Raw genomic sequence first — 12,696 nt, 5'->3', positions numbered from 1 at the left:
AATAGAGTTTGTCCCTGGGACTTATTTATTGTTGTTGCAAATGATATGATAATTGAGAATTGTCTTCTTTGAAACCTGACCGGCAATGTTTCATTATTTGGAATAAGATTCAGTCTTGGGATAAGAACAATACTTCCAGCTTTGTTACCAGTTAAAGTCTTGCATTCTATCACATGATTTCCCATTCTTCTAACTTGCATCCTCGTTCCATTGCACAAAGCATTAGTTTGGTCTATATTCCGCAGCAACAGAACAGGAGCGCCAATCTTCAGAACCAACTTGTGTGGTGGTAGACCTGAACAATTTATTCCATTTAGAATCTCCGGCGAGAAAGCATCTACCTCAAATTCCATATTTCCCTCTTCAGCACACACAGAGTCTGAACTTAAGTAGACTCTTTCTTTTCCAGGTAGCCCTGTAGTCATCTTGTTGTTGACATCAGTGACACAAAAATCCAAAGTTGGTGCAAGAATTGCTCTATCCTTGAAATAATTTTCAATGGATAAATTGGATAACATATTTGGATACACGAAATCAATGAGGTCATCCAAAGCTGTCTCAGAGTTCTTAATCAAAATGTCAGATGGTATATGAACGATTGATTCACCATCTGTTGTATCACCAGCCAAACCATCACCAATTTTGAGTAGCCATTCTGCAAAATTTCTGAGTTCTTGTATGTTGTTGTTTTCACCTAGTGACAATCTCATTTTTTGTAAGCTTCAAAACCTTACAGTTATGCCACAAATATGAAGAATTAATAGAAGACTGAATTATATCTTGCCTTGAGCCTCTGGGAATCACAGGTAAAATTTGTCTAAAATCTCCTCCGAGAATAACAACTTTATCTCCAAATGGAAAATGAGCATTATACGAATCTGAGCACCTTAAGATGTCTCTGAGGCATTTATCTAAAACTTCGTAACAATACTTACTTATCATTGGAGCTTCATCCCATGTGATTAATTTGGCCTTAGCTTGGATATTAACCTTGCAAGAGGACTTCCCTGTTTAATGCTACACAAAGAATCCTCATTTATGGCAAAAGGAATTTTAAACCTTGAATTTGCAGTTCTTCCATTAGGCAACAAAAGTACACCAATCTCACTCGAAGCAACATTTAAAACTATACCTCCTTTAGACCTAATTGAGCATAATATAGTTGACCATAAAAATATTTTTCCACAACCACCTTGACCGTATAAGAAGAAAAGTCCACCCATATTACCGCTAACAGCACCAATTATTTGATCGTATGCAAATTTCTGCTCATTAGTTAGCCTTTTTAAATACCCACTTAATTCATTCGCAAGAGCATTAACGTCAAAATAATTGAAACAATTGACTATTACGATTTATATATATATACTAATTACAAACGATATGAATTTTTAATGAAAATATTTGATACTAATAAAAAAAATTATATAAATAGAAATTATTTAATTTCAATTTCAATTTCATATAACAAAACAGTGGTTTTTAAAAATTATGGAATCTTTTTTTGACATATGTATTATGCCATACGTATAAATTATACGGGTTATTATATAAATTCATATATATGCATAACAAAACAGTTTAATATTATATATTTTCTACATTAATTATATGTCAATATTTTAAAAAAAGAAATAAAAAAAGAGATGTATAAATATGTATAATATTATTCCTACATATGAAGCAGTTTTATATTGCTTTAATTATAGAGACTTACTATAATTATATAAAATTTAATTTGAGGAAATAATTTTCCTTGCCATAAATAATATACTAAAACTGTTAGTATATTATCTTCTTTATGGTTAATTGAATTTATCAATGATTTTCCCGTATAAATCGTTATTACCCAGTTTTTAATAATTACTTAATATACAAAATTTAAAATTGAAAATTGTTATTACTAATTCAATTAACTGGTTAATTGAATAATAATTGTCAAATTATTAAGGTGCAAAATCATTGATTTACTCAATTGATTTTCATATATTATTTATATTTCAAGTAATAATTTGAAATTATATTATTTACCCAGTTAATAATACTATTATTAAAAATTATTTTTTGCATTGATTTTTAAATCAATTATTAAATAATTATTTTTGTTAAGATAATTGTTTATAAATTATTTCAAATTATATTTTGTTAAGATATAATTATTTAGATTATTACTCATGACACGGGTATAATTTCATTTTATACCAATTAATCAATTATAATTATATGACACGGGTGTAATTTCAATTTTATCCACTGATTATTGGCAAATAAATTTTATTCCAATTATAAATAAAATCTGTTTTTATTGGCAAATAAATTGTCTTTACGTCAACGATTTAATATACGTGTAGGTTTCATTTTTTGTCAAATATAATGAAAATACAAATAAAGAAATAAAGGAAGGTACTCGATTTTGCATTAATTAGCTAGTCGAAAAAATAACATACTCGTTCATTATTCATGTTTCATTATATTTTTTAAATAATATATAGAAAACATATATCTTGTGTATAAAAATGTGACTATTAGTAATTTTATTAATAAACCTTTTTTTAAACTATTACTAATTTCAATTTTAATAGAAAACATGAGAAAATAATTTCGCTTGCCATAAATAATATACTAAAACTGTTAGTATATTATCTTCTATATGGTTAATTGAATTTATCAATGATTTTCCGTGTAAATCGTTATTACCCAGTTTTTAATAACTACTTAATATACAAAATTTGAAATTGGAAATTGTTATCACTAATTCAATTAACTGGTTAATTGAGTAATAATTGTCAAATTATTAAGGTACAAAATAATTGATTTACTCAATAGATTTCCATATATTATTTTTATATCAAGTAATAATTTGAAATTATATTATTTACCCAGTTAATAATACTATTATTAATAATTATTTTTTGCATTGATTGTTAAATCAATTATTAAATAATTATTTTTGTTAAGATAATTATTTATTAATCATTTCAAATTATATTTTGTTAAGATATAATTATTTAGATTATTACTCATGGCACGGGTATAATTTCATTTTATACTAATTAATCAATTATAATTATATGACACGGGTGTAATTTCAATTTTATCCACCGATTACTGGCAAATAAATTTTATTCCAATTATAAATAAAATATGTTTTTATTGGAAAATAAATTGCCTTTAGGTCAACGATTTAATATATGTGTAGGTTTATTTTTTGTCAAATATAATGAAAATACAAATAAAGAAATAAAGGATAAAAATAAACTTAATAATATCTGACACTACTTTATTTTATTAAATTATTTAAAAATAGCACTTATACAAAAAATAATCGTAATATATAAATTGAGGCAATAATTTAAAATTCTATAATTATAATTTAATCAAATACTAATAGTAAAACCAAATTACCTAAACAATATTAAACCTATTCTAGTCCTTTGTCATGTATAGTATAGAATCATTCTTGTAACGACAACCAACTGAAATAACATCGTAAGTTTCAATATTTAGAATTTGTGCAAAATTAGACCATTCTCTTGTTAGATAAGCTTTATCATCTGCTATCCATGCAATGTGGCAAGGTATAGAATTGTCACACCGAGAAACCAAACTAACTCTTATTCCCCTCAATGGCATTGCATGCATGCAAAAGAAAGCTGGTAATTTCTGGAAAAAATAAAATATGTTAAAAAATTATTCTAATAATGAACAACTTAAACTAAGAAAATTTAAATATATTACCAATCGTTAAAATTGCATATCTGAATTTGTCACGAATTTAGCAAAACTGAACTGAAACTGAGGGAATTCAATTTCATTATGTGCTCCACTTCGAAGATTTTCGGGCAGACGTAAAAAGCATGGAGGGGATAGAACTTGAACTTGCCCTAAAAAGTTCCGTGGATGCAATTCCTCAATAAAAAATTGAGCTCCTCCTAAGAAATCTAACTTTAACCACATTCCATTGGGTTGGTCATAATAGGTGAGTAGATCCAACCATCTTTCGGTAAATTAGAGACTATTGTCTCTTCGTTGAACGCTTACATCCATGTAGTTGGAACCCGAATCAGTGAAGACAACTCGATGAGGTATTTCATGGATATGATACCATTATGTGTTAATAGGAGGTTTGTAACAACCCAAGAATATTGGCCCAACGAAAAAGAACAAATTTTTAGATTTCGCCTTTTCAATGGGCAGGTAACCAAATATATTATGCAATATTATATTATGCATGTTAACCCATTAAAGAGATGGGTTAAATCTTTAACTTCGAATGCCTTGTTTTTAGTTTGTATTTAGTTACTGGTCTTTTCTACTTTCCTCCTCTTGATACTTTCTTTTGCGTGTTAGATAAATTTGATTAGCTACCTCTGAGTTCCTGATCTTTTTAATCTAAAATGTGTGTAGACTACAACAACTCTAATAAACTTGCGGGACTCTTATAAAAGATTAATTTTGATTAGTTATCAATGTAAATTCAAAATAAATAAATACAATATTTACTAATCATACATATAATGATACTGACTTTGAAAATCCAACATTTATTGATACGGAAAAACATGATTAGATGTTTACGTAGAATATTTTGCTTTCACAATGCATCAAGATAACATCAATTTCTCTTTTAGTGTTTCTTTCAAAACTTCAATATTTTTTTCTGGACATTCAATAACACTTAATATGTTTTTCTTAGTTAATTACCTGTTTTTGTGATGTTGATTATAATGCTATTTCATTTAGCTGATTATTGTTCTATGGGCTTGCTCAATAGATAATAATGGTATATTTAAATGTATACATATCCCTCTTTGCTAAATAATTATGTAATATTATGAGATGCATTTTTACCATGCTTTGTTAGACATGAATTAACTTTAGGAATAAAATCGAATATAGGGTGAGAGAGCTCTTCCCCCAAGATTTGTTTCAACTTAAGGAGAAGAATTAGGGACAATGTTCTATGTCATTGATGATCTAGATAATTGTTTGGTGCTGAAGCTAAAAAGAAACAATGATCAGCTGCTTATAATTGACACCTCATTTGAACAGATTAGATCTTTCTATTTTGTCAATAGAAGGGGCATGTGTGCAATTTAGATATGTCAGTTTCGGAATCTTTTTTATTTCACTGTGGAATCACATGAACCAGCCCATCCAGATTCACCTTGATCCTGACTCATATGTGGCTGACCTAATAGACTCAGCGATACTTGATAACATATACAGAGTGTTCCACATTAAGTATAACAGGAATGGTGAGTCCTCATCACCTGATGTGATGGTTCTGTATGGGTCTGAACTATCTGATGATGAGTTCTCATCAGACGGTGATGAAAATGATGATGAAGATGAGACACTAGAAGGGGATGATCCTCATAATCCCATAGATTTGTGTGGTGCAAGCAATTCATCAATGGAGGTCAGCGAACAAAGTAATGAAACAAGCGAATTGTCTGATCACGGGTAATGCTAAATGTAACTTTTTTCCTTATATTTTGCATTTTAATATCGTGGTACAGATCGATATCTTTTAATATGGTGACTAACAAGTTTAAAATATCCTGAATCAGATACACTCTAGATGCTTATTATGAGAAGACCATCACAAATTCGGATTAGACTGGCAAGTTGATCTCAAAAGAGTGATTTCTTTTTTTTTTGCAAACTTATTAAATATTCGTTCTGTATCTGTTATTCATTATATATGAAAGTACTCTCTTTACCCTAACTATGAATCATTCATTGCAGTATCTGTCTTGAAAATTTGCTGCTTGAGGAAGTATAGGGAGCTAGTGGAGTATCTGTACAATGTGTACAATGGGGTTTAGGGATATTCGATTTAATAGGATATCAGATGTTTATTATTCTTGGTACCCGGATGGATATTCTGAATAGTATGGGTGCATTGTGTTTGAGAAATTAGTAATATTTTATCCTGGATGTTCATTTTTTAACTCATATTGAACCAAATAAATAGCCCATTGTACACATTGTACAAATACTCCATTGGCTCCCTAACGAGATTTTTGCTGCATATCTTAAACTCTCTGGAGATGGTTCGGTTTGGAAGATCACTGGTCCATCTTCCAACGTAGGCAAGAATGTATTATTTTTTCACTTACTGAAAAGTGGAGGAAGAGATGGGGAATGGAAGTTTGGGGTTGAGTAGAAATAATGTTGTAGAGTATACAATTTAAAAGAAGAGGACAAGATTATCTTGAAACTCGACTCCCTACCTAACCACCAGATAGAGTTATTGATTCAACGATCTTAGACCTTATAAAAAAGGCCGCCTATGTATTACTCTGTGTGACACATATTTTGAACTATATGTTAAACTGTCTTAGACTGATCTTGGCTTAAGATCCTTATTTTCATTCATCATATTTAATGTCATATTATATGCAAATATTTCATTGACAATTGTCTTATTCCGGCCACATTTCTCTCATGTAAAGACATGATTTATCGAGATCTCGTCATTTTCACAATTTTCAGGTACCTGAACATCTTCTGCTATTAAAATTATATTAGAATTTTGAACAACTGCAGGTGTCTTTACTATGTCTTTTTCAACAGTAATAGAATTTACCTCTTTTCTTTTTCAAGAATTTTTCTCTTTGGAACCGACAGGCCTGCCACGCTTCTAGCGTGAATTTGCTTCAGTGGCTACTTGTCCTACTGGGACATCAATACGAATTGGGGCACTTTCCGCTGGTATATAAGATTTGGTTATCTTCTTTGTATCAAAAAATGCATCAGGAAATTCATTTGCTATTCTTTGCAAATGTACAATCTTTTGAACTTCTAGTTCACATTGCCCTGATCGAAGATCTAAATGCATCAACGATGATGCATTCTAATTAAGTTCCTTTTCAGGAAGCTTATTATTTCCCCCCTAATGTTGGAAATTTTGATTCATCGAAATGACAATCCACAAATTGGGTTTAAATACATTTCCAGTTTGTATCTCAAGATACCTCATTATAGAGGGAGAATCATATTCAACATATATCCCCAATTTTCTTTGGGGTCCCTGATAAGCAAAATTGTGATTTCTGATAATGGCATTCATGTTCGTTTTCTCCCTGGTAATGGCGCCAAAAACTTGGTGCATGATACCATGGTCCAAACATAACTTCACAACTTCGCACAACTAACTAGCAAGTGCACTGGGTCGTCCAAGTAATAAACCTTACGTGAGTAAGGGTCGATCCCACGAAGATTGTTGGTATGAAGCAAGCTATGGTCATCTTGTAAATCTCAGTTAGGCGGATAATAAATGGTTATGGAGTTTTCGAATAATAATAAATAAACAGAAAATAAAGATAGAAATACTTATGTAAATCATTGGTGAGAATTTCAGATAAGTGTATGGAGATGCTTTGTCCCTGTTGGATCTCTGCTTTCCTACTGCCTTCATCCAATCCTTCTTACTCCTTTCCAAGGCAAGCTGTATGTAGGGCATCACCGTTGTCAATGGCTACATCCCATCCTCTCAGTGAAAATGGTCCAAATTCTTGTCTCAGCACGTCTAATCATCTGTCGGTTCTCGATCATGTTGGAATAGAATCCATTGATTCTTTTGCGTCTGTCACTACGCCCAACAATCGCGAGTTTGAAGCTCGTCACAGTTATTCAATCCCTGAATCCTACTCGGAATACCACAGACAAGGTTTAGACTTTTCGGATTCTCATGAATGCTGCCAATAGATTCTAGCTTATACCACAAAGACTCTGATCTCACGGAATAGAAGGCTCGGATGTCAGGCGAGGGCAACCATGCGTCGTGCATCAGGAATCCAAGAGATACACACTCTAGCTCTCGCTTGTAGAACAGAAGTGGTTGTCAGGCACGCGTTCATAAGGATTGATGATGATGAATGTCACGGATCATCACATCCATCAGGTTGAAGTACGAGTGATATCTTAGAACAAGAATAAGCGGAATTGAATAGAAAACAGTAGTACTTTGCATTAAAACTTGAGGTACAGCAGAGCTCCACATCTTAATCTATGGTGTGTAGAAACTCCACCGTTGAAAATACATAAGTGATGGTCCAGGCATGGCCGAATGGCCAGCCCCCAAAACGTGATCACAGGATCAAAAATACAATCCAGGATGATCCAAAGACATCTAATACAATAGTAAAATGTCCTATTTATACTAGACTAGCTAATAGGGTTTACAGAAGTAAGTAATTAATGCAAAAATCCACTTCTGGGGCCCACTTAGTGTGTGCTTGGGCTGAGCTTGAGCTTTACACGTGCAGAGGCTTCTCTTGGAGTTGAACGCCACGTTGTAACGTATTTTTGGCGTTCAACTCTGGTTCGTGACGTGTTTCTGGCATTACTCTAGAATGTAACATGGAACTGGCGTTGAGCGCCAGTTTGCATCATCTAATCTCGAATAAAGTATGGACTATTATATATTTCTGGAAAGTTTTGGATGTCTACTTTCCAACGCCATTAAGAGCACGCCATTTAGAGTTTTGTAGCTTCAGAAAATCCATTTCGAGTGCAAGGAGGTCAGAATCCAACAGCATCAGCAGTCCTTTGATAGCCTTTTATCAGAGTTTTGCTCAGGTCCCTCAATTTCAGCCAGAAAATACCTAAAATCATAGAAAAATACACAAACTCATAGTAAAGTCCAGAAATATAAATTTAGCATAAAAGCTAATAAAAATATCCCTAAAAGTAGCTAGATCCTACTAAAAACTACCTAAAAATAATGCCAAAAAGCGTATAAATTATCCGCTCATCAGTCCCATTTTGGTGCGATTAGGTGGTGCAATGAAAACATATATCGCACACCCAAATATTCTTAAATGGGAAACATTTGGCTATTGGCCAAAAGCTAATTGCTTAGGAGAGAACCGATGGTAACTCGTTGGCCTCAAACGAATAAGTGCTGCGGCATGTAAACTAGCATGCCCCCAAACCGAAATTGGGAGATTTGTTCTCATAAGTAAGGGTCTAGCAATTAATTGGAGGCATTTAATAAGTGATTCTAATAACCCAATTTGTGTGTGAATATGAGCTACTGGATGTTCAACACTTATTCCATTAGCCATACAATAAGCATCAAAGGCTTGGGAAGTAAATTCACCAGCATTATCAAGATGAATTGCTTTGATTGAATTTTCTAGAAATTGTGCTTTTAATCAAATAATTTGAACCAATAATCTCGCAAACGCCAGGTTGCGAGAAGACAATAAGCACACATCTGACCATCTCGAAGATGTGTCTATCATGACCATAAAATATCTAAAAGATCCACATGGTGGGTGAATAGGTCCACATATATCACCTTGAATCCTTTCTAGGAATTCAGGGGACTCAAATCCAATCTTTACTGGTGATGGCCTTAAAATTAACTTCACTTAAGAACATGCAGCACAACAAAATTCACTAGATTTAAGAATCTTCTGGTTCTTTAGTGAATGTCCACGGAAATTTTCAATAATTCTCTGCATCATGGTTGTTCCTGGATGACCCAATCGGTCGTGCCAAGTTATGAATTCATTTGGGCTAGTAACTTCTGGTTTATAGTGGCATGCGATTCAATTACACTAATCTTGGTGTAATATAACCCAGATGAAAGTGAGGGTAACTTTCCTAATATAACATTTTTTATTTGAATCATGAGTTGTGATACATAAGTACTCATGATTTTCCTCATTCATAGTCTCAATATAATATCCATTTCGCCGAATATCTTTAAAGCTCAACAAATTTCTTAGAGATTTGGTAAACAATAGTGCATTATTTATTATGAGTTTTATTCCTCCAGAAAATAAAGTTATAGCTCTTCCAGAGCCTTCAATCACATTGCCTGAGCCAATAATAGTATTAACATATTCTTCTTTTGGCACAAGATGGGTAAAATATATACCATTTCTGAGAATGGTGTGCAAACTTGCACTATTCGCAAGGCATACATCTTCATTATATATCCTTGTCATTTTCTTCAAAGACAAATAATAATAAAATGAGTAGTATGCACAGTTAAATTGAATACTTGATCGGAATTATTTTTCTAAGAAACACTGTACATAAAAATAATGTCATATACTAAAATTTTATTTTAAACCTTAACATATTTAATGATTTCAAAATTAATGAATATTATTATTTATATACATCATATTTGAAACTTAAATATATAGAAAATAAAACTTAACAATAAGTTCTTTACATTATTTATTTGGCTTATCCTTAAATGCTCCTTACTAAGTATGGAGTGTTGCACACCTTGTTAATTCGTTAAATATGAACTCTTCATTTATTATATTTTATTTGAATGGTCTGAATTTAAAAAGGTAACTTGTTAATCAGGTTAACTATTTTTTTTATAAGTTTTAGATTTTTTTATAAGTTTCAGATATTGGGCTGAAGTCCAAAATAAAAAAAATAAATATTAAAAGCAACATGTCTATACAAAAAAAAGTTACTAGACTTTAGAATTAAAATAAATAATACATGAAAAATAAGTTGAAAATTTATGTACTAAATTTAGAAAAAGAATATATTAGAATCTTAAAAAAATAATATTAAATATATATTAGGTATATAATATTAAAATTTAAATAAATTTTGTTTTGTGTGAAACAAAATTATAATATTAAATATAAATATAATGATAAATTTTGTGTTATATAAATTTAATTAATACATATATATAATTTTATTTTGTGTGAAACAAAATTATAATATTAAATATGAACAGAATGATAAAAGATTTTGTGTTACATAAATATGAACATAATGATAAAAAATTTTGTGTTATATAAATTTAATTTAAAAAACATATATACAACGTAAAAAGCAAACAAACATATAATAATTTTATTTTGTGCAAAACAAAAATTTATATAAAAAAATATATAATTTTTTATTGAAATATGTTACTTTACTATATTTAAAATATATTATTTGAAATAATTATATTATTTTAGTTAATATATATCATTTAAAAGAATATTTTAAATTTATTATTTTGTATTAAGATTATTATTAAAAATATATTATTAGTTTTTCTTAAAATAACATTTTCTTTTCTTTTGTTCAAATACTATGACAAAAATATTTTACGTAACTCCGACTACTCAATAAATATTATATAAATTAATAAAAGAAAGGAGTACATTTTTTTACCAAAGATAGGAAGATTTAAATCCGCGACTTTTAGGTGAGTATGAAAAACTATACTATTTGAACTATAGCTCGTTGACAAAGAAAGAAATACTCTTAATTATATATTAAATAGAATAATTATTTATTAGGCTCATTCTTATACAAATAAAAATTTCTCTTAGTTTTATATCTGTGATATTTTATATCAATTAGTTTCAAAGTTTTTTTTGAATAAACTAATAAAAAAGTAATACAAATAATTGTTTAAATATAATTGTATTTTAATTTTTCATTCTATTACGTATACGTTGATAATAATTTGAAATAAAAGATAATGAACTTGTTGTAACAGCCATGCATTTTGTACTTTGACTGCATTGTCATCTTGAGAATTATGGCACCTTCATAGAGACCAGAATTCTTTTACAAAATCGGATTTACGTTTGGAGTTAGCCAATTAGTAGCGACGACAGATTTTTCGGACTTTAAAGGTCATTCATGGTAGAGGTGGAAGGGAGTGGGTTCAAGAGCGTCAAAATCTATGGCTAGCCGCAACGATAATGGAAGCACTGTCAAATACTTGAAGACATCACATCGATAACTCGATAAGTTTTCTTGAGTACTTTTGTGGTGTAAAGGTCGTCTTGTGTTAAATGGAAGAATTAGTGTTTTTTTTGTGAGTGTCAATTTGTTTGTTCAGTACATGACAAAAAAATAAATAATAATAAATAAATTTAATTTACCTGATCACTTTTGACAATAGGTTAACTTTTAAAGAGTGTTGTACTCTCTACTTTACTTAGAGTACACTAGCTTTCGCCTATTTATTTACATGGATACTTAACAATTTCACATATTAAACTATTCCATCATTGATCAAATGATCAATATTTCTTTCAGTGTCCTCAAAAAAATCAGATACATCATAATGAGTGGTGGAATTTTCAACAATATCATTTGAAACGAAATTCGTCTCCGTTTCTTTGTCGTCTTTTTTTAAAGATGCTTGATAAAGATCGACTAGGTGCCTTGATGTACGCAGGTATGCGACCAACGGCACTTTCCACCACAATGGAAACACTTATCTTCTGTTGATTTGTTTTGCCCAATATTTTTTCTTTATCCCACCTTTGATGAGATCCTCTCTTTTGAACATAATTTTTTTTCCTTCCATGATTTTTCTTGTTACCAAAACCTTGCCATTTACCTCTTCTAGGGTAATGATTTGCCGCATTTACTTCAGAAAATGGGGGCGGCGCCAACTTAGCGTGCTTCATGATTCTTTAAGAGCAACTCATTGTTGCGTTCAGCAACAAGAAGAAAAGAAATTAATTCAGAATATTTTTTAAACCCTTTTTTCTCGATACTGCTGCTGTAGGAGCACATTAGAGGCATGGAAGGTTGAGAAAGTCTTCTCTAATATATCATTATCAGTCTCCGCATAATTTCATTCGTGAGGTGATTCGAAACATTGCAGAATTATATTCATTTATGGATTTAAAATTCTGCAGACGCAAGTACGTCCATTCATATCGGGCTTGAGGAAGTATTACCGTT

This window comes from Arachis duranensis, chromosome 1 (assembly GCF_000817695.3).
Source record: "Arachis duranensis cultivar V14167 chromosome 1, aradu.V14167.gnm2.J7QH, whole genome shotgun sequence".
Classification (NCBI taxonomy): domain Eukaryota; kingdom Viridiplantae; phylum Streptophyta; class Magnoliopsida; order Fabales; family Fabaceae; genus Arachis; species Arachis duranensis.
The sequence above is the reverse complement of the archived record's forward strand: the minus strand, read 5'-3'. Positions refer to the sequence as shown.